This window comes from Oenanthe melanoleuca, chromosome 3, assembly GCF_029582105.1.
Source record: "Oenanthe melanoleuca isolate GR-GAL-2019-014 chromosome 3, OMel1.0, whole genome shotgun sequence".
Taxonomy (NCBI): domain Eukaryota; kingdom Metazoa; phylum Chordata; class Aves; order Passeriformes; family Muscicapidae; genus Oenanthe; species Oenanthe melanoleuca.
This window is the reverse complement of record NC_079336.1, coordinates 50,344,171-50,365,868: the sequence shown is the minus strand read 5'-3', so window position 1 is coordinate 50,365,868 and position 21,698 is coordinate 50,344,171. Positions and strand designations below refer to the sequence as shown.

At 38.8% G+C, this 21,698-nt stretch overlaps 1 long non-coding RNA gene across 1 annotated transcript in view; it reads right to left on the bottom strand.

Moving 5' to 3' along the window:
- The window catches only part of LOC130251572 (uncharacterized), a 37,960-nt gene extending 17,159 nt beyond the window's left edge, over window positions 1-20,801 (bottom strand). Inside the window, exons 1-2 of the long non-coding RNA XR_008840181.1 lie at window positions 20,728-20,801; window positions 18,934-19,076 (exon numbers count right to left, since the gene is read on the bottom strand). This is a non-coding gene — a long non-coding RNA (uncharacterized LOC130251572). The remainder of the gene's footprint in view (window positions 1-18,933; window positions 19,077-20,727) is intronic.
- Window positions 20,802-21,698: the final 897 nt, after the last annotated feature.

Genomic DNA, 21,698 nt, shown 5'->3' with positions numbered 1-21,698 from the left:
TGAGTAGAGGAATACATTATCAGATCTGACTCATGACCAATACATTCACCCAAATGGCCAAGTCTACAGATCATTTCAGGGCTCTCTGATGTTGCAGAATTCAGCATGCAGAGTGTGATTTATTAATCTGAGGTTTGGTTAAATAAATAGAATTTTAAATAAATAGACTTCCATGTGCAGATGGCTCTCTTCATATGTAGGCTGTACTGTATTGTAGCACGCACAGCTGAAAAAGAATTCTTACACATTTGGTAACTCAGCTGATGCATGTTCTTCTGTTGTTTCTCTGCCAATGAAAGTATCAATAAAAAACTATTGCCTGCTTAAGCCATACTATTTTTATATTTTCAGAGGTTTAATATTTCTCTTTACACCTTTGCAGATGTATGGCCAGGTAATTTCCTAGTACTTCAGTTAGTGAACAGTTAAATTTTAGTTAAATATCACTGATACAAAAAAGCTTATATCACTTATTAATGATATTATACTTTAGTTTAGATAGAGCCCTGCGACAAAGAGGGCAACTTCATTACCACTGCTTGCACCAAATCTGAATTTGACCTCCTGACCTCTGCAGGGTTATAATGCAATTTAATTCAGTCACTTCAGGCTTCATGTGAGGTACTTTTCACTGAGAAAGGAATTTAGTTTCATGTGTGCTTGAGTAAAGCTGCCAAGAGAAGTCAGGCATGTTCCTCTCATTTATTCGAGTTCTGCTTTAACAGAACGCATCGACACAAGCAAGAGGAGAATTTTGTTCATTGTCTGACCATACAGTATCTCACTCTTAATGACTGGAATCAAAAGGAAACTGAGCAGAAGTACAGAAAATTGGTCCCTTGGGCCATTTTTAATGATCTACAAAAATAAAGGCCTTGTTAGCTCTTTCTCATTCTCACCTGATTGATTTCTGATGCTTTTGGGGGAAGAAAGGTGAACCTAATCTACTGCAAACTCTGAGGTGAACAGCCAGATCATAATCATACGTGCTCCCTGTTAGAGAGGCCTTTTTCTCAGTAATAGTTTTCCTCATTGGCTTCATTACAAGTGTCAAAACATGGCTATCATTTGAGAAGTGAGTGGAAAAAAGTCCTCCTCATCCTACAAACATTTTTCCCTTTGTCTGCCTACTTTGGGACTTTAGGGAGTTCATTTGCAGGCAGGGCCAAATCCCAATTTCCCCGAAGGAGAAAGTTGACATTGGTGAATGCTTAGTGAGAAAAATGACAGCAGATTTGATTTTCTTTAAACCCTGCAGTATTACAGAGCAGCAATCCTTGTAAAATCACTTAGCATTATCTAAGCTAAGTGCTAACACCAAATCTTATTTTAGGATGTTGTGACCCATGCAGTCCAGTTCACCTGAGCTTGTCTCTATTTCTAAATAAGGGTCTTTCTAAAGGGTCCCTGCATGATCAAGAAACACATGGAGATTTAGACCTCTCTGAATTTAGGAAATGGTCAGCTTCCATCTACTATCTTTGGTGGCATAAAGGGAAATTCAGTAGGTAGCTCAGGGTATTTATGGCCTCTTCCTCCTCTAGAAGCACTTACTCTCAGTTTCTGTATGCTGAAGTAATGGATATTAATCAACCTGCCAGGTTAGACTTACGCACCTATTGGTATGCAGATCTGTTCTTCCCTTTGCAGTATGATACTGATGAATAAAACCTTCCAGAGTCTTCCTGCTCTCAATTGTATTCTGTTGGTTAACTTTGTATTGGTTAACTGAGTGTAAGGACAATTTTCCGAGCATTTTGTACTTTTTCTGGCCTTTACAAATTATGCCTCTGATGGTTAGTGACATTTCCGAGTGGAATGCAAATCTTCCCCCATGTACTCTGGCATATATTTGACTGTGCAGAAGAAACAGGCTCTTTCATATTTCAGTCCCTGAAGCCTGAGATTTAATTAATCATCTAATTCTTAGTTTGAGATTTAATTAATCATCTGATTCTTAGCTCAGATGAGTAAAAATGCAATGAGTGTTCATTTCATCATGTTACCTTCTGGCATATTTCTTTCTTCTACCATTTTTCTATCCTTCAGAGTGAAAAGCAGATGTAGAAAATAATTCTCTGCATTTTTATTACAGAGAATTATTTACTTGATCAGAGACTTTAAAATTTGCTTTCCACTAAGACACACTTTTATGATTTTTTAAAATAAATAATGAGACTTTTCTATTTAATTATTTTATCCTGAAGGGGAAATATATGTGAAAGTAGAATATAGTGTAGGTCTCTGTGTGTGTGATTATGGGCAATTCATTAAAAACACATTCTTCATCCTGCCTGCCCCTAGAAATGTGAAAGGTTAGACTTTTTTAGGCTTGCCACCTGTGAGATGAGGGATCACGAGGTCCTTCTTCCTCCCAAGGACCCTCAGTGCTCATTCTTGCTATAATGAAGAAGCTGATTGATGGATGTCGCCCTCTATGCTGCTGACATCCTTATCTTCCCCTGCTTTATGCAACAGGCATGACCTGCTTCAGCCAGATGGTTTCTGAGTGCTGCATCCTCTGCTGACTGCACCAGCCCCTGGGCGTGCTCACCCTCAGCACACATGCCAGTTGGCAGCAACCTCTATGTCTGTCTGTCAGTGGCTCTGTAATGAGACCAATTTATTAGGTTACATAATCCTACCTCTTCAGGGAAGGGGTGAAAAATTGCACAGTGCACTGGAAGAAATTTATCCTGGCTTCTAATTCTCAGGACCCAGTGAGGTAATTTCTTTTTAGTAAAAAAAAAAAAAAAAAAAAAAAAAAAAAAGCAAAAAAAAGCAAAAAAAACCCCCACTTTTAGTTAAGACTTACTGTTTTACTGCCTTCAGAAGGGGGTCAGAATCAAAATGCCAGATGCAGCCTCCTCTGGGCTTTGTAGAAGGTCAGGCCCAGCCCAACTGTGTCATTGTTTTCCTGACACAATTGTTCTGCAAGCCACTTTATCAGCCACTGTTGTTTTCTTTAGCATGCTATTTTGTTATGTTGATAAACTCCCTTGTTTCATTTCATACTTCTTTACTGGAGGTACCCAGGAAGAGAAGGAAGCTGGGTAAATCTTCATTGTGATGCTTATTTTACACATATTGCAACCTACAAGGTGTCACTGCAACCTGGCAGTGAAGTGCTAGAGGTTTGGATGTGGTACATCAACAATGAATTTGGACCACAAGTTGGTCTCTCCATATACTAGGCACCTTATAACAGGTAGCAGCTCTGCACAGCCAGGTACCAGCTCCAAAAACTTTCATTATAAGAAGACAAGATGACAAAAAACCCAACCAAACTAGCATAAAAAAACCCAAAACAAAAACAAAAAAGAAACAAAACAAAAAAGAAAAAACAAAAGGTAAAAACCCTCAAGAAATTTCGACTAAATATTGCCTAAAAATCCAACTATTAAAAGCTTGTTGACTGGAAATGCCTACAAATTGCAGAAAAGTTCAAGATCTTATTGTACTTACTGCACCAGTGAAAGGCAGTAACAACAATTAAATTCAGATTCAACATGTGAAATGCCACTATCTAAATTTGAAGCACAGTTTGCCTATGAGAATATGCTCTTCTCCCAGAGAGAGAAGAGCACATTCATGAGATAATTCAGATGTTATATTAATTGAAATGCCTTTGGAGGATAATGCTAATGAAGGCCAACCTAGACTTGATAGACCATTATCCATCTATAAGAAAAAAATAAAAATATACATTACATGTGAAAACAATAATCAAAATACAATTTAAAAGCAAAACTAAATTTTGGGTTAATTTATTTCTGACAGGAAAACAAATTATAATGAAAATACATTAAAAATATTGAAGTTTGAGAGTCAGAAGAGAAACATTTCTAGCAATAGCTAACTGCAAACTCTCAAAAGGGAAAAAAAAAAGGGTGTGTTTTATGCAATAGATATTAACTACCAATGGTCCACTCACAACTATTTTTCCTTGCTAAATAAAAAGGGCTAGAGACTGTTCTTTCCAGCTGTGATAGCGAAGTGCTTTGTATCCAAACTTCCTATTGGTAGCTGTCTCTTGCTCATTCCTGCTGACTCCTGAACTGTGTCTGGGAACTGTTTGGAAGAGTGTTTTTTGGCACAGGCCAAAACTGGGCTAAAAAGCAGAATAACAAATTAACAGTAGAAGTGGTCATGTGGCAGTATTCTGGCACTGTCCAATCTAATAGTTCAGAGAGAGCCAAACTGGTTACAAGTGATTTACCTACATCTGGCTCGGGAGTCAAGCTTTTAAGCAAGTCATTCAGCTATAGCACTGGCACATGACAGCATAGAGAACAGCCCCCAAGATTCCCAAAAACAGTCTTACTGCAGAGCACCTTGCATAGCAGCTACCTTACCTCTACCTAAGTCCAGGGTTCTTTATACACATAATCCATACTGAAATGCTGAATTAACTCATTAAGTCCTTTTTTGGTCCAAACACTGCACACAAAGCAGCAGGCCTGGATGCAACCAGAAATGCAAAGATGCATCTGCTGGTGTTGCTGCTCAAACCCAGGCTGCCAGCTCCCCCAGTGGAAAGATTTCTGCATTGAACTTGAGTCAAGATTTTGTCTATACAAATGCCTGGATAGTAAGCTTACAGAGACACAAAAATAACCAGAACACTCCCTAACCCCAGAGGGCATTGATGCTGCATTACCATCCATTCCTTGTCAGACTTAACATATTTATTATACAGACCATCTTTGGGAAAGGACCAGACATCACAGTGATTGGTGAACAAAAGCGGAAAAGAATAAACACAGTACAATGGATATCACTCACACAGAGCAATCCATCTAACATACAGAAACAAGGGAAATATCCCCAATCAAAACTATCTGCTTCTTAAGCCTAAACATTCAATAACTTCCCAGCTTTGGAATGTATGTGCATCTCCTCCCTGGATTTCCCGTGGTTTACATTATCATTTGCAAGGTATATTATGACAAGTTATTTACTTTGGGCCATAGCCCTGAGGCATTTGAGTGTCTTTCCTTTCACAGAATGTCATAAATAAACATGAATAATCTGCATAAAGGGAGATGACTTTATCTTATAACAAGTCAGAAGAGCAGACTATGCTCCTCCACACACAATTCCCTACATATATTTTCTTTTGTCTGATCATGAAAGCTTTTGTTTGCCAGTTAAATAAATAAACAAACCTTTCCTGTATATTGTACAAATTGCATTCACATTAAAACAACGACTTGTTCACTTAAGACAAATAATTTCTACCAAGAAAAGCTACTATTTTACTGTCAACATTATTTTTTCTATGCTATGCTAGCAGATGAATAATTGTGCAGCCAATAAACAAGCAATTCAGTTTAAAACCAGTAGCACTTGTCAAACAACTGTTCCTTAACACTGCTCTCTGACATCCCCCAGCATTACCTCATGAGGCTGGAGATGGGGACAAGGAAGGCTTTTAGATTAAACAACTGAGGCTCACCATAGCCTAGCTCCCAAAATAGCAGAGAGAAAGGCAAAAATAGTTAGACATGCTGATTGTATTGTTATAACTTAAATTGTATTCAGATGCGAACTCTGACGTGCCAAAAGCTGTAAGAGCTGAGCATGAAAGATCAGAAAAGTGACATCTGGTATTGGATGCCCCTCCAGACATGACTAATACCATTGGTATTGTGTAGGCTTTACCCTTCTTAATTTAATAGTCAAATGTAAAGATTAGGCCCCCACAGCTCCTGCAGTATCACGAGAGGCTGTTTTACTGTATGTCTATATAAAATTCTCTACTGCCCTTCTCCATGGATCTCCACAGATGGTCTGCCTTTGAATAGGCATGTATATCTTTCATATTGCTGTGGACAGTTCATCTCATTACTTCCAGCTGGTAGATTTACAGCTGAACCATATGACTCCATCCCTTATTAGTGGGATACAGGGGAAATTTGACCACTAAATATTGATTTTATGCAAGAGTAAGTTTTTACTGCACACTATGTGACATATATATGGAGCTAGATCCACACTTCATATTAATTTTCATTAAAGTTGGAGTTATGTCTGTAGATTTCCACTGAATTATTAACAGCACAGTCCAAGTATTTATAAGTATTTGACATTGCTGTTATGAGTATCATAAAGTAGCCATTATTAAGAGTTTAAATGTTTTCCCTTCCCCGAAGTTTGTGTCTGATGCCAGGAACCTAGATTAGATTTTTTTCTAACCAGGATGATTCTTTCTCTGTAACTTTAAATACTTGTTGCATCTTTCCTAGAGCTCTTGCAGATACAGCCTTCAGAATATTTTGACATAGGGAGTGTACTTGCCTATCCTTCACAAAATTTTTTTTTTTGGAGAAATTTTGTCATGCAAATCCAGCAGGCCTGTTGCAAGCCACAGAGCAAACTGACACAAAGCTAGTAGCAGAGCATCTTTTCACATATCCTAGTGTCTGTGAGACTCAGGGGTGCCAAAAACATGGGTAGCACTGTCTTCAAAACAGGTAACCATGTTTTTGTTACGTGTTAAAGCATGTGATGGAAGCCCTGAAGGGATGACAGGGAGACATGGATGACAACACTTAAGGATCATGGTCCTTGTGTCCATATGTCCAAATGCTGGTCCACAGGAGAAGCAATATGGAAAATTCTACCATGGAACAACCAGCCAAGGACAGAAATTCAAGAGGGCTGCAAATGAGGTCAGGACATATCTTATGGAGACTTTATCTATACTTTTATATTTATTTATTTACTTACTTTATAATTCATTATTTTCATAACAAAAATATAGGCGCAGCTAATCAGACAAGTTTGGGCACAAAATTAGATTTAGTTGAAACACCATGGTAATTCTCTGCAAGTGCTTACTCCATAAGGGGGTGATGGCTTTAAAAAAAGACACCCAGAGCACAAGGGCTCAAGTTTTATCACTTCACTGGTGTGGAGTAGTACACCAGCTCTAACATATAAGGTACAACACATGAGCCTTGCTCATGGTCTGTTAAAATTAATCTCTTTCCTGTAACAGAATAGTGTAATTATTCCTTCTAATACCTGCTTTTGTAGGGACGGCTCACGTTCCCTCAGGTATGAATTAGCTCTGGATCTGACTGTGGGCCACTGGATTTTACACCAAATCACTTAAAAATGGTATTAGAAAGCCTGTTAGCAAACCATAAAAAGCATACACAGAGGACCCAAAGTGTTATCTATGGAACAAACAGAACCTTCAAGTTGCATCAGGCAGGCTTAACCTGCATATTATCAACACTGAAGGACAGAAGAGTGAGCAAACCTTACAATTCAGAGTTTCACTCTGGTTTGGCTAAGCACCAAAGTTTGAATGTTCGTTTGGGTTTCATCCAAGACTGCCTGACCATCTTTGATCTGCAGAACTAGCCTGGAAGACTTGCAAAAACAGAGTATTCTTGTGAAACTTCCAGTAATTTCTCATTCTGGTTGGGCTTGAAATACAGTAAAAGTAGTTTCTTTTTGTGGTATTTCACAAAGTGGTTAAACTCCAAGCACAGTGTCAGTGCTCAATAAATAATACTAAGTATAGTCTTTCAACACTTCCGTTTCCAATCCTGATCAGACATGGGAAGTGAAGAAGAGTGAAAAAAGCCCAAAAGAAACAGTCCATTCAAATCTCACAATGTCTTTAACATTTGTGCTTTGTGGTTTTGAAGACAGAAAAGGAGGCCCCATGGCTGCTTTGCAATAACACAGTCACTGCTATCACTGGAGAAAAAAGAGATGGGTTTGCTGGCTGTAGTCAGAAGAGCCACTTGGCTGTGTACCACATGGGAGAGCCCTTCCAAAACCCATGCTAATAATGAGCTTGAGGTTTTAGGCTAGTGCTCTGGATGACAAAACTTATCCCTTATCTTTTAACATCCAAAAGTTCTCAAGCTTAAAAGCCAATCAGAACTTTTAAGTCCTTTAAATTCTTGAAGTTTTCTGCTTTATTCTCAATGCCTTCCATGTTATTTGTTTTAAACCTAAGCACAAAATCTGACTCCTTATAAGCAAAAAGGCATGTGAGAGGACAATTTCCTGTCCTTAATATTGATAGGGTCAGGAGAAGGAGGGGAGAGCTGTGTGACAGCTGGGCAAACCCAGTTTCTAAGGAACAAGTCATCTTGAGGTCTCAGACAACAGACAGATTTAGAGATAGGGGTGTGCAAACTGCCCAGGGAAATATCAGCATATAATATTTGCATATAACTGACATAATGCTGCAGCTATTATTAAAACTTAAAGGCATGTGATGACTGCATAGAACAAACTGGTATTTCTCTAACTTGAAAGTTAGGCACTTTTTCTATTATAGATTCTTATTCTAGGAACTAAGCAACAAATGTACCCATTTTTCTTTTAGAGCAGAAAATAATGAGCCTAATAATGACATTTTCTCTGATAATAACTCAAAAGAGAAAAATATAAAACTGAATTTTTTAACTTATCTTTCAAGTTACATTAACTTGTTTTTCCGTCTGCAGAAAAAAGTCTACATCCAAGGAAAATGAAAAACATATGGTTTAAAATAGCTTATGCCATGAATATGAGTTAGTGCTGCTAAATTTTATGATACATTCCATCTAATTAATGTGACAGAATATACTGAACATAGGTATTTATACACAGGATATGGAAGATAATAAACTACTCCATAGATAGGATTAATATTTGCAGATACAAACACACACACACATATATACTTATGCAAAAGCAGGTAAATATTACACCTATTCTGCAGGCTACTTAAATGTACTCACATTGAACAAAGATAAATAACCACAAAAAAAAAAAACCTATTCAATTTTCCCTTTCATAAAAGAAATTTTTGGGCAAGCCTTCTACAGTAATAGGGTCTATGTTAGTGAGTATTATGTATTTTATATACTTATCTCTTGACTCTGTAGCTTAGGTTTTCTGATGCAGCATGCTCATAGTTGTAGCTGAACATTGACATGACTCAACACCTTGGAATAAGATTTGATGATTAAAACTGTCTAGCACAGTAGTCTCTCTACTCCCATGAGTGAGCACTGAATTGATAGTTTTCTTTCTCAAGATGTCAAGATCTCTCAAGATTTCATTTCTGAAGAGAAATAGCCAACTTGAAGGTTATCTTTCTTTAAATAAAGTTAGGGCAATTTTTTTCTGTGTCGCTTTTTGTTTACTTATGTTGAATTTTTTGCTGCTGTTCACTTCTCCATCACACAGTGCATATACAATATGTAAATATATATAAATAACTATATAAATAAATAAATCCTTTTTAGTCTATTTCAGACAGCTTTACTACATTAAGTAACTCAGGATCATCAATTAACTTTGTCACTTCTCTGTTCACCTCTTCCCTAAATTATCTATGAATTCCATTCCAGGGGCCTATGCTGCTAAGGCCCAAGAATGTATGAGTGTGGCACTACTCTATACACTTGTTTGGTAGGAAAATTCACCTTCTGTTCCCATCCATTTCTTCCTAACTTTTAACTAGGTTTTGGTTTTTTTTTTTATTCTGAGTGAAGATCTTTCTCTTATGGTAACTGTGTTCCTTCAGAACCTTTTTGAAAAAGACATCATTACAATTGAAGCATGACAATTAAATAACGCACTGTAAAGAAAAGAAATGTACTTAAATATACTTTCATCAGATTAAACTAAGCTTCAGAAAAGTCACATTCTGAATTCCATCTTAGTAGCCAATAGACCTACACCAGACATGTAGAGCACAACAGCATGTAACAGCTGATGTACATGAACACCCAGTTTTTGTCATCAAGTACAGAAAAAACCTTTTCTTGGACATACCAGTCACAGCAGCCTCACTGTTAACCTGGGGTAAATAGAACTCTGGACACTTGTGCCTCTGCCATTCCCAGTGGGCAGCACTGTTCTGGTTGAGCTCTGTAACCACCAGGCTGACTAGCAAGCAGTGCAAGCTGGTCCTTTGCATCACCAGCTGATCATATAATGGGAAACACATGAAGCTATTTTAGCTTAGTATTATTTTTTCACTTGCCAACATGACTTTGGTGCAACTAATAAAATAGGCAATATTTCTCTATGTTCTTTTTTATGAACTAAAAATAAAAAAAAAAAACCTGTTTTCAATGTAAAATGAAAAAGTTTTTATTCCTTGGCCAAGCTGTCATACACCAACTTCTCTTCCCACTTCTGGTTATAATAGAAAGGAAAAGGGACATTCTGCTTTCATATGCTTTGATTACCTTATGGTCAAGGTCCTTCCTCCAATTTGTGTAGTAACTGCCCTGTAAATGATTGCAATGTTTATTTAGCCAGATGCAGTTAAGTTGATTTGCATTAATGATCATGTCAAATCAGTCTACTAATGAAAATCCACTACTGAGAAATGATGAAGTGAAAACACAAACATCTGTGAGTGTAAAATGTGCTACTCTAAGGATCATCTTACTTGGGTCTTTTAAATACTTCTGTCAGAATCTCTCCAGGTCTGTCCCCCTCAAAAAAAAACCTAAAGCACCAAAAAGAAAAACAAAACCAAATAATCCCAAAACAAATAAAAACCCCCAAACAAAAAGCACCACAACAAAACGCAAATTATTAATTAATTACCTCCAGAAAGCTTATGTTCTTTAAATTTGTTTTATAAGCCTTTAGTTACTTAGTGTCAGTGAAAATTCGCAGACTTTAATTATAACTCTCTTCCTATGACCCCAACAACCTGCGAATTTTCATGTTTTTTCCTGTGGTTAAAGGCAAAGTAGCTCATGAGTTTCATTCTGTCATAGTTTCCAAGAAATTGTGATTGACTTGCTGTGATGCACAGCTCAATTTTTTTATAACTTTGCTCTACAGGGTAGTCTACAGTACTGAGCCATAACCTAAGTGTTCCTTCTTGTGGTGATTTTACATTTGGAATAACAAAAGACCACAGGTTTCTACTTAAAACCTTGTGGTTCTTATAGCTGCAAAGTCCCACACTATTTCAGACAGTGAGGAAGGTATTTAAATAATGCAGTATCTGAATTTGCCTTTCTTTTAGATCCATGTTCAGAAGCTTCTCAGGCAATGTTTGGTATTTTTTAGTGCAATCTGAAAAGATATACTGGGTGTGCTACTTCGGGTGAAGGAAATCATTATATCACCCTCAAAACATGCCTGCATTTAGACAAATGCTTTTGGTTGGAGACATAAAATGTTGGATGTCCAGTGGGCCACATGGCCACAAAACCCTCACTATTGACAAAGATAGAAAATAGGTCTAGTCCTTTCACTGCAGTAATTATGATCTGATGAAAGAATTATACGGCTTTTCACATGAACTAGGACAGAATTATTTTTAAAAAGGAGCTTCAAAGATATTAGAGAGGCCTTCAAACCCTCCATAGACCACTGGCAATCCACAGAGAGTCAGCTGTTATTCTCATTTCCAGCTAAGAGAAACAAAGCAGATGGGAGGAGATGAAGAACAAAAGCAGAAAATGCAAGTGTTTTGTTTTTCAGAAAGGGAAAACATTTATCACACTCAATACAGAACAAATGCATAAATACTTTCCTAGTATTAATTTTCTGTGCAAGCAACCACTGTCATTGCCACAGGGGTATTATATGAGTGCACATAACAGGGGAGGCAGCCCACACAGTTCTGAAGGGGAGGGGACCTAAGAGAGAATACCAGCTCTTTTACACAGAGATCCTCTGTATTAAAAAGTGTTTTAACACCCCTCCCAATGGAATTTTATGAGAATTTTTAATATCAGTATTTTCCAGACAAAATCCTAGTAGTTTACTCTGCCCAGTTTGGGGAAGTGAAAATTTAATTTCCTTAAATTCTTACTTACCTAATTTTCCTTCTTCCATACTGAAAAAAAAGCAAACGAAAAACAAAAACCCAAACGCTAAATAATTTTTAATGTAAAAATAACATGAAAGCATTCTGTCACTTTAGCCATGAGAGTTATAAAGACCAAATATTAAAAAGCAAGTGCTATTTAGCAATGGGGAAACCAGTCTAAACAAGTTAACAGAATCTGTTTACAGTCTCAGACAGTGTGATCAATGGTGAGGATGTGGCATATAAAATTATTTGTTGAAAAATGCAGTTTGCTGGGATTTTGTGTGGGACAGCAAGTAAGCTGCAAATATCAAGTGTAACCTCTTGTCTTAGGCTACAGGACACAGGTCCCATTGGGACTTCTGTGTTCAGCTGCCAAGCACTCCACTTTCATATTATAATGCTATCCTGTATCTAAGGCATAGTCCATTTAGGAGTCTCTAACATTCTTCAATTTATTCCAATTATACTTAAAAGCTGCACAAAGACACTGCGGCACAAACCAAAGTGAAAAACACAGATCCTGCAGAGTATAAACACTAATGCCTTCTGGATTTTCCAAAAACACTGGTAATTCTGAAAGGCTTTGTTTCCACAAGTGTCTATGTTTGGACACTCAAAAGCCAAAGTAGCCTGGATCATAAGACTCTTCTGAACATCAACTGAAGCTCTTTTTTCTCCAAGTTTCTCAAGACAAACTTGTGATTTGATTTTCAAGAGTTGTCACTTTTGGTGGTCTATGAAACTTTTGAAGTCAAGGGCTTTTGTTGGGCTTTTGATGTCAGGTTTTTTGTTTGATTGGTTGCTTGGTTGGTTTTGTTTTCATTTTGGAAACTGAGATGAAGAGCATTTAAGAAGTGAAATGCCTCACCAAGACTACTAGAGGATGTCAACCAAAGTTCTGTTTTCTGTTTCTCAGTCATACACTGCTGCTGGACATTAGAGTCTCTTGTTCTGGAGCCCAGCTGGTTCATGTGTCTGTCCACTGTGTGAGAAAGCAAGAAACCACTGATTGTGATGGCTTGGGATCTCCAGCAGCATATTACAACTTCATTTACTCTAGTGAATTATGTAGTCCCAGGAGTTGTTGCATTGTCCACAAAGTTGTAGAACAATCCCAGGATCATTTTTGTCAGAGGCTGCTGCTATTTTCCCACATAATTCCATTTTATGGTCTGGAAACAGGCAATTTTACATAATGTTTCCAATAGGTAAATTGGAAATAGCTATCATGCAATAGAGAGTAAAGAGATTTTCACAATATGGATATGGGATCTTCCATGCCAGTTGGCTTTAATGCCAGAGAAAGACCCCAAAAAGACAATTTACCAGAAAATTTTGTCCAGGGAAACTGCTGTTCCTGCTCTTCTGGAACCTTGTTCATGGCTCAGTTACAGTTCCTCACAGGAACTGGGGTGTCTTTACAAAAGATTTGTTTTCACAAAGCTTTAGTAAATCAGTATTTTATTATCAAACTATTTCATAAAGACTCCCAAACAATTTCAATCACTTGTATTTTCTTATGACAGCCCAGAAAAAGCCCAGAATCATTTAAACCCAAGAACTTACATGCAGAGGTATCCGTAGAAAGAAGAGCCAAAGTGAGATGTAGAATGAGTATATTTTGTCTAAATTCACTTAATATTTAGCCTCTTAACCTTGTTATATCAACTTTCCTATTGAAAATCTCTGCCTTCTCCCAGTAGTAATGTGGTGCAAGCAAATTTCTGAGTGAAAATGGTGACATTTCTCAGGCCCTTTTTTGTTAAGGAGCATTTCTAAGGTTCTCATAATTCTTGTTGCTATTCTTCAACTACATTTAGTGTGTCAACTTCTTTCTAGCATTGCTATGATAAAAGTCTGAGCAGAATGGTCAGGTAGTAATTCAGCTAATACATAGTCTACATAGGTAATACAATTTCTTATTCAATTGTAATGTCCTCTGGTCAGCACAGGCAGGCCATTGCCATGGTAACCTCTTATCAACTCTTTTCTGTATTTTTTCCAGAATACAGTCACTCATTTTACAGGATGTCCTTTATCCCTAATAAGACTTTCTGTTTAACTATGTAAACAACCCTGTTGTTTAAATGAACAGGCTTCAAACAACACAGGAAGGTCTCAGTTTTTCACAGCATCACTAATTTTTGTGCTGTAAGGTAGTATCATTTGAATCAACTAATTAGAGTTTTACATAAAGTAGGATAATGTCTGCTACAGGCATTTTAAAGAAATGATTACCAGCCTTACTAGAAGCACCATCCGTAGCATACACACCAATATTCAACTGATCCTCATTTTTAAAGGAAAAGGGAAATTATAGGTTTTATGTGTGGTGACATGGCCTCACTCATTTCAGTCTGTTTGTACTTGAAAGAAAACTCCACCGAATCAACACACATTTTTCACACCTTTTGAGAAGAGGTCTCATCAAAAGGATTCTGAAGGAATACAGGAGCTCACTGACAGGTTGATGTAGCAGCTTCTATCATCTTTAGTCAGGATGGAGGATTCTGAACTTGAACATAACTGAAGAGAACAAAAGCCATGTGAAGTCCTACTGCAACTTTGCTGGAAGTGTTTTTAAGCGTTTTTGCTTTTTCTCAATTACATCTAACTTGGAGACCATAAAAGAGGACTGATTGCAAGACACAAAATGTTGAAAACAAAATTTTCAATCACAGCTATGAAAAGTAAATTATTCTTTTAAGCAGGAAACTTTCCATAGTTGCTTCTGTCATCTATTTTCAGATGAAATCTCTTGTAAAGTTTAACTTAATTCTGGTCTCTGATTGCTTCCATAGAGGCATTTCTCAAATGTCCTCATTTAATGACATCTATTCCCCATCTATTTTATTTTTCTGCCATCTCCAAATGAATTTTTCTTTTTGTACTACCACTGGCATAGAGTGGGCCACGGTAACACTCTGAAGCTTGGCTGTTCAATAACAACTAACCACTTGCTTTTGGCAACCTGGATTACCTGGCACAAAATGTCATGTCAGCACTGAATAAACCATTTTTGACTTCAGTCTTCAAAGGATTAATATTGTAGACAGCCATCAAACAAGTACATCATTGGCATCCTCAATTATTAAAGTTTCCACTGATATAAAACCCTCAGTTCCACAAATACCTGTCACTGAGGCTCTCAAAATGCCCATCCAAAATGTCTTTTTACTTCTTTGTTTTGTTTATTGGCATTAGTCCAATAATAACTTTTTTTTTCTTTTCAGTAGCTCTGCAGAGTAAAAGCATTTCTAATAATATTTTTGCATCAGCAAAAACTACATGGTGAAGACAGTAAAAAAAAAAAAAGGTTAATTTTACTTATATGGTTTGTTTTCTATACTTTTTTTACTCAGGATGGAAACAACAGTGTCTAGATGCAAAAGGAAGCTATGGAAAGAGGAGGATAAATGTGCAGCATAGCTTTTCTGGAATGCAACATAATAAAAAATTATAGGGAATTTTGGGGAAGTGCTGAAAGGAGGGTTGGTGCTGTAAGAAAGTAGATGGTCTCTGAATTGTTCACCTTGTCCTTCGTCAGAGAAGCAGAGCTTTTTGCATTTCAACATGTAAATAAGGAGATATCCACTGAAATAATTGATTCATATTATCTTTTTATTCTCTAAGTAGATGTCTGCAGAAGATTAAGAATTCTTTGAGAGAACTCTTGGTTGAACAAAGGGATGTTTTGCAGAGATCCTGCATCAAATTTGCAGCTTTATAACCAGAACCCTTGTCATGACCCCATCACTCTCGGTTGAAGGGGAGCCATCACTTTTTTATTAGAACATCAGGAGCCATCATTTAATCTTCCATTTCCACCCACCACCACAGTACATAAAGGCAGGACTTCTTTTGCCACACCATCTTTGGATTGTAATGTCTGACACAGATTGCAGTACACAAACTTCCTTCTTTCAGGTGCTCCCCATCCCATCCATGCATTCATTCTGCATGGGCTCGGCTGCATTAACAGTCTGTGCATCTGGAATGTCAGCAAGGAGAGCTTGGAGGGTGAGGCAGAGGAAGGTACAGAAGCAAGCTCCAAAGATTGTGCTGGGTAATATGGAACAGGCCAGATATGATTTTAATTAGAGCTCATGCCACAGGATCATTTAGTCACCAAGAGTATTCAAGGACTTGTGGGCTAGAAACCTCTGTTTAGAGGAAACTTCTCTGCCCTAGGCTGCTTCAAGATGTCACTATATTAGCTAGTTTTAAGTATGTGTGGTTCATTCCAGATTCAGTGCCCCCAAGTCCTTCTGGCATGATAGTCACTTTCTACTCAACTCCTGTCACTAATCAACACAGAAGCTGCTGCAGAGCTTGGGGATATTTAGGAAGAACAGATTAAATAAAGTAGAATCAGAGCAGCTTGGTTTCACGTTCAATTTCTTCTGCTAGCTCTTTATACTACAGCTTGCTGCCTGCTTTTGACCTTCTAAAAGCAAATTCCTTCTGTAAATTAGGTTAACACTGCTTATTTCAAGAAGCACGTTGAGCTGATGAGCTAAGATGTTAAATAACCCTTCATAAGGGATATGGAGGACTTCAAGTTTCTTACTTCTATGCATAAATTATAATTATTTGTGTCACACATAAGCCCCAGTCAAGAGCTATCCCATTACTTCTGGCATGTCAGAAATATGGGACTTTTTTTTTCACTGAAGATGTTACTGAGATAAGTCACTAGCAGGCTTCTGTTAGAGATAAAACATCTCAGCATCAAATGATTTGGCCAAGATTAAAGAAGGAACCTGTGGCAGTTCTGAGAGCTGAGACCACTTTCCCCCTCCTACAACACCAAAGAGGCACAAAATCATTTCACTACTCTAAGACAGCAGCAACTCAAATGAACTTATTGAGATGAAGCAGTGTGAAGGAAATCATCCCTTTATGTATCAGGGTGAAGAAAATAACTCGGAAAAAAACAGACCAGGAAAACATTTTAATTTTCAATCCTTTAACAAACTCAATATTCCCGAGGAACTTCCAATTGTTATTTTTTTTTAAATCTCACAAATAAAGGCCTAGAGTTTGGTGAAGGTGAGGGAGGTGAAGCGCTTCTGGTGGAGTAAGTTTTTACAGAAATCCTAGACATAGGAAAAACTAACTGAGAGTACAGAGAAATTGTGGAGTAGATTTTGTCTTCAAAGCTTGTAAGCTAATTAAAAGATTCTTTGGAAGACAGGTTAGCACAGAACCTTTAAAACAGTTATTTTAACAAGGTAGTATATTTATGAGGGATGTGACTGCTGCAAAGCACATTCAGAATTTTAAAAACAGGTACACTGATGATACACAGCTACGTTCCTGGGTTCCTCAGACATCCATATAAACAGAAAACAGCTCTTTGGTTATGTTGTGTGAAAATTGTTGTACTGGAATTGTGTAGCCAAGTTTTGATAGTGGAGGGTCTACAGGGGTGGCTTTTGTGAGAAGCTGCCAGAAGCTTCTGCTGTGTCTTCTAGAGCCAACACCAACCAGCTCCAAGACAGAGCTCCACTGGCCAAGGCTCAGCCTGTCAACAACGTCCTCTGGGATAATGCATGTAAGAAGGAAAAAAGCACCCTGCATAATTTCAACTGCAACTGTGAGAAAGGTATGACAATAAGTGAGAACAACAGCTCTGCAAACCCCAAGGTGAGTGAAGGATGAGGAGGTGCTGCAGGCACGGATCAGAGATCCCTGCAGCCCCTGGTGCAGAGCAGAGGAGGCAGCTGTGCCCCTGCAGCCCAGCGGGTCCATGGGGAGCAGAGACCCACCCAGGGCAGAGCAGGGCCCAGAGGAGGCTGTGACCCTGTGACAGCCTGTGCTGGCTCCTGGCAGGGCTGTGGACCATGAGAGAGGAGCCCACAGCAGAGCAGGGCCCAGAGGAGGCTGTGACCCTGTGACAGCCTGTGCTGGCTCCTGGCAGGGCTATGGACCATGAGAGAGGAGCCCACAGCAGAGCAGGTTTGCTGGCAGGACTTGGGACCCTGAGGAGCTGGAGCAGGCTGTTCCTGAAGGACTGAGCCCCAAGAAGAACTTCATGAAGTTCATGAAGAACTGCAGCCCATGGGAAGGACTCACACACAAGAAGCTGGTTGGAGAGTATCTCCTGTGAGAGGGACCACACTCTGGAGCAGAGGAACTGTGTAGGAGTTCTCCTCCTGGGGAGGAAGGAGTGGCAGAAACAACATGTGATGAACTGACTGCAGCTCCCATTTCCTGTCCCCCTATACCACCGGGTGGGAGGAGGTAGAGAAAATGGAGAGTTAAATTAAGCCCAGACAGAAGACAGAGGTAGTTGGAAGGTGTTTTTAAAAAAATTGATTTTATTTCTCTTTACCCTACTCAGATTTGAATGGCAATAAATTAAGCTGATTTCCCCAAGTCAGGTCTGCTTTGCTCGTGATGGCAAGTGGTGAGGGACCTCTCCCTGTCCTGATCTCAACCCACAAGACTTCAGTTATATTTTTTCCTGCCCAGCTGAGGAGGGGAGTGATGCAGCAGCTTTGGTGGTCACCTGGTGTCCACCCAGGGTCAACCCACCACACTCATAAGAGTGGGATACATACTCACTCTGGTTCCACACAAAACAAACAGTAACATTTGAAAATAAAAACAGTGAAGTAAAAAACTACAGACATCAAAGATTCTCTTGTTAAAAGATATAGCTCAGTGATGAAATGTGTTCTCTAGCTCTGGTCTAAGTGTTACAGCATTGCTCTTTGAAAAAAAAAAAAAAGGAACTGGAAGAAACTAAAAAAGTGACACATGCCGCTTGCCTCGCTGAATGTTATTTCAATACTAATGTGGAAATTTTGCTTTGTGCACAAACACTTTTCTTTAGGGTGGATAAAAAAAAAGCTCGAAGAATCCTGTATCTATTTTACTGGTGATGACAAGTATGTTAATTGCTTGCAGATAACATCTGCTCTAGTAAAATCAAGATGCAGACTCTCGCTGGACTGCTAGTGCTACACTTTGCGCTTTGTCTAGGAGGTCTGCTGCTCTTTGCTGAAGTTTGAAGGGAGCTGAAGTGCCTTTGAATTTTTTGAGAATCTTCCAGTAACTGAAACCAAATCTGCCAGGAGTCATGGGTCATGGCAATGTCTCTCTTTGAGCACAGGACTTACCTTTGAAGCTCGGAGGCTTTCACTGACCATGACGACGAAGTGTGCTCTGGCTGAAACAAGTTCATGGTGATCTGCCAACAGCCCTGCATGTGAGAGCCTCTGATTTCTTTCTGTTTACAGTAGATGGTGAAGGGCCTCTCCTGCTAGAAAAGTGTGAGCCTGGTAAACATAATGTCAGATCTAAGGAGCCCTTATCCTCCACAGACCACATTTACAATTTTACAGTGTGCTTATGCAGGCCCTGCCATGAAGTTGCTTACCAGATGTGCCTATTGAATCTGTCAATCACAGTGTTGAAGAAGCAGCTCCAGACTCTTACCATTTCCTACTTCCCACCATGCATTTGCATATGTACTCTGTAGCAAGCTTGCTTCCCTAAAATACTTGAATCTAATTGAAGGGAAAATTCTTGTCAATCTGTTATTGCGATAGCATTTATGAAGGAGCAAGGGACAAACAACTCCCACTCAACCTTGAAGAGCAGACCATTATTAAAATCCTAACCATGCAAGGAATAGCAAGTAGAGATCAATATGCAATTGCATACTCAATAGAGCTTGTTCTGTGCCAACCAGGTTCCCACTAGGAATAAAGGTTCAGCCATATACTGAGAGATGTTGCCAAGAATTGCGCTGTTAGTGGAGGAAAAAAGAAGTAATTTCTTGGTTTTATTAAGTTTTTTTCCAGGCTCTTCTCCTGTGTAGGGATGAACAACTGCACAAATGTAAGATGGAAGAAATGACAAGGCTGCTGAGTTGTTGAACAGAATCTTGTAGTAGATTGCATATGCAATCTACACTGCATCTATCTATGGACAAAAATCCATACAAGATTTATCACAGATCATTAGTGAACACAACTCAATAGTCTTTTCCTGTTGTGGCAAAGCATAATTTTATTCCTGAGCTGTACAAAGAAAGATAATGCCTGTAATTCTTTGGCTTTGGTTCTTCTGCTTTTCACTCTGTTCACAAAGCTGCAGTGGAAGTAAAAGCATTTGTCTCTTGGACCCAAATTAAAGAAGGTTGTGGATTGACTAAAGAGCATATTGAGAGCAGCAGCAAGAATGATCAGAGGTTTTTAAGCATACAGAAATAGCAAAGGAATTTGGGCTATATTATATGGAGAAGAAACAACTAGGAGAAACGTGATGAAAGGTAAAATACAGGTAGCTACACATTACAGCTGTGAAGAGAGGGGTAATATACTGTTCTCCATGTTCAGTAAAGATGAGAAAAGGGGCTGCAAGGTAAACTCACAGCAAGGAGGATTTCAGCCTGAAATCAGAGAGAACTTTCTAACAAGAACCAGTGTGAAGTCCTGGAACAAATTGACGTGAAAGATTATGAAGGCTGAGCCTGCCCTTTCTGGTAATGCAGCTGTTCCTGCAGTGGGTTAAAGAGATAGTTAAAAAGGGCTCACAAAAATATTGGCAGATTTTTTAGCATACTTTAAGAAAACAAGAACCACCTAAGGGAAATGGTCTTTCTTTTTGTAAGGTATTCCAAAGAATTCTAACCAGTGTCAGTCTAAAGAGAAGCTGAGTGGCAGGGTGTATCATTAAATATCTGTAGCAATGACAACATAATTTTTATTTTTGACCCTGGGTCAGCTAAGTTTTGAGGTGGTTCTGGCTGCACACTTTAGTCAGAATAGGCATACAAAGGGGATTTTTAAAGTCTACAACTACATTACATTTGACTGTGTACTGAAGAAAAGGTCACCCTTGGAACAGTAAAAATTCCAACCTGCTGGAAATGTAAAAATAAAGGAAATCTCTCATTTTCCCCTTACCTACTGTGCCATTGCAGGGGAAGGATCCTTTCCCCCAGTCTTCTTTCAGCTCAAGAATGTTTAGCAGCTTCCTGGCATGCAATATACTCCACACATAACCCTGGATAACGTCAGCCTTGTTCCATCATGCCTGAGGCAAGGCTGTGGCTCTGCCCACTGCTCCTCTGGGGACCAGCGGATCCCATGCCACTGGCCTGCAGCCTGTGCTCCTCACAGCAGCCCAGCACAGCCACACTTCTGCCCTGGCACGGCTTGGATTGGCTGTTCTGGAGGGAATATTCCAGTCCTCCCATCTCCCTTCTCCCTGTCTGATCCCCACAGTCACCACCAGGAGCAGGGAGCAGGCATCACTCCTCCTGGCTCTCAGGTGCAGCCCTTTCAAGGAGCACAGCAAGACTACCCCCTGGCATCACATCCAAGCCCAACAAGAAACGGCTTTCTGCTGTATTTTACCCTTTTTACCATTTTTACCTTTTTTTTTTTTCTTTTGGGTTTTCTCTAAAGGAAAACTGTAAAGTTTACCTGCAGCCCTTTTCTCTCAGAAGGCACAGAGATTATGTTTCATAGTAATCCAAATTTTCCAAACATTGCAGAACAGGAATTGTGGAGAAGTGCAACAACAGCTGAATCAGTATATTTGGTGCAGCAAGAAACTTTGCATTAAGTCGTGTGTTGTGTCAACATTCATTTCTTTGCAGAAACCCTCAGCTACCACACTTGTAAGCACTGTTTAAAAATCTTCTTATGAACAAACAAAAATCTGAGTCTCAGTAGTATAGGGAATCTCAGCTACTGTTGGAAATGAAAAAGAAAACCAAAGTAAATTACAGGTCAAATTACAATAAAATGAAGCTTAGTAGATTAACTGGAGAGTGTTTTCAGCACTGGTTATTCAGTTTAGCAGACAGTCAACAAAGTTTGTCAGCACAGAACACTGAATTCAAGAAAACTGTGGGTTTGTTGGGTTTTGG